Genomic DNA, 2,018 nt, shown 5'->3' with positions numbered 1-2,018 from the left:
AAGTTGGCATCTTTAGTTTTCTAGACAAGTTGTTAAGGATTGTTTTATTAAGTTCCTTAAAATTTCAGCTATTATTTTGTTTGGAATTGCATAGATTTTACATATTAGTTTGTGAAAATTTAGAGCTCTACCTTTACTTTTACCTTTACTCATTTTCTTCATTATTTTAAACAAGCTTGAAAGCTTCAGTAGAGTTCTAAACTTCTCTCTTTAGAAGTATGTGCATTCTTCATTAGCTTATTTACTAGATGTTACAAATTTTGTTGCTATTTGAATAATGTCTTATTTTTTGTGTTTTAATGTTGGCAAGTGTAAAAATGCTATTGATTTTTCTAGATTGATTGATTGATTTTTTTTTTTTTTATATATCTGACCACAAGCCATTTATTACCAAACGAATTTATTTCTTAGAGTTCAAAACCTTCTGGGAGAAGCTTCCCTGGCCTGGATGCCTGGATGAAGGTCCAGATATTTTTTTTTTTTTTGAGATGAAGTTTTGCTCTTGTTGCTCGGGCTGGAGTACAATGGCTCATGACCTCAGGTCACTGGCAACCTCCACCTCCCAAGTTCAAGCAATTCTCCTGCCTCAGCCTCCCAAGCAGCTGGGATTACAGGCATCTGCCACCACACCTGGCTAATTTTGTATTTTTAGTAAAGACAGGGTTTCTCCATGTTGGTCAGGCTGGTCTCCAATTCTGACCTCAGGTAATCCACCCACCTCGGCCTCCCAAAGGGCTGGGATTACAGGCATGAGCCATTGTGCCCAGCTGGAGATCCAGCTTCTTAAGCCTCAAACTCAAATTCAAAGTACTGTGGGTTGAAGTAGTGGATACGGACGTAACCATCTTCACCACCACTGCTGTAGCTCTTGCCATCAGGATGGAAGGCAAAACTGTTGATAGGTCCAAAGTTACCTTTGACTCTTCCAAACTCTTCTTCAAAGGCCAAATGGAAGAAACTGGCCTCAAACTTGCCAATTCTGGTGGAGGTTGTGGTTACATCCATGGCTTCCTGACCACCACCCAGGACCACATGGTCATAGTTGAGGGAGAGGGCAGCTGAGTTTACGGGACATTCTGTCCAGAAAGTCTTCTGATGTTCAAGAGTTGTGGAGTCAAAAATCTTGGCTGTGTCGTCCTTGGATGCGGTCACAAACACGGTCATGTCCCTGGATAACTGGATGTTGTTGATCTGCCGCAAGTGCTCCTTAACATTCACCAATACCTCTCCAGACTTGGCACTATACTGGTTGAGCTCTCCACTCTAATGGCCAGCAATGATGCACTCTCTTCGGGGTCTCCAAATGGCACTGGTGATTTTAGAGTCACTGCAAGGGATCTTCACGTAGGGCTTGTTGTTGTCAATCTGGCTCGGATCCCGAAGGTCAAAGAAGCTCACAAAGCACTGGTAGCCCATCTGCCTGTCTGGAGAACATGATGATGTTGCCCCCAAAGTCAAAACTGCAGGTCTGGACAGCCGAATTGGTCTTGAGTAGGGCCAGCTACTTTCCTGTTTCACAGTCCCAGAGACGACAGCTGTTGTCAGCTGAGCCAGTAAGGACATGCTTGGTGTTCCAGTGAGCATCCACGCACCACACAGCTCCAGTATGGCCCATGTAGGTGCCCAGTCTCTCATCATTCACAGAGTACCATACGTTGACGATAGGGTCCTTGGCCACAGTAAAGAGGAAGTCTTCTTCGCCGTTATACTTAATCTGTGTAACGGACCACTCATGGCCCTGCAGCAGGATCAGCTTCATCCTGGCGGTGACGTGAGGAAGGCCACAACGTGAGTTGATTGATTTATTTTTTTAAAAAATTTTTGTAGACATGAATTCTTGCTATGTTGCCCAGGCCAGTCTGGAACTCTTGTTATCAAGCAATCTTCCTGCCTTGGCTTCCCAAAGTGCTGGGATTACAGATGTGAGCCACCATGCCTAGCCTTATGTAGACTGATTTTGTATCTAGCTCCCTGTTGAACACTTAATACATCTTTCAGTTTGTCTTTAGATCTATTGA

The 2,018-nt window shown here is 43.8% G+C and overlaps 1 pseudogene; it reads right to left on the bottom strand.

Moving 5' to 3' along the window:
* Positions 1 to 778: 778 nt before the first annotated feature.
* Positions 779 to 1,765, bottom strand: LOC101049233 (eukaryotic translation initiation factor 3 subunit I pseudogene; annotated as a pseudogene).
* Between the last annotated feature and the right edge of the window lie 253 nt (positions 1,766 to 2,018).

This window comes from Saimiri boliviensis, chromosome 6, assembly GCF_048565385.1.
Source record: "Saimiri boliviensis isolate mSaiBol1 chromosome 6, mSaiBol1.pri, whole genome shotgun sequence".
NCBI classification, from domain to species: Eukaryota; Metazoa; Chordata; class Mammalia; order Primates; family Cebidae; genus Saimiri; species Saimiri boliviensis.
The sequence above is the reverse complement of the archived record's forward strand: the minus strand, read 5'-3'. Positions and strand labels throughout refer to the sequence as shown.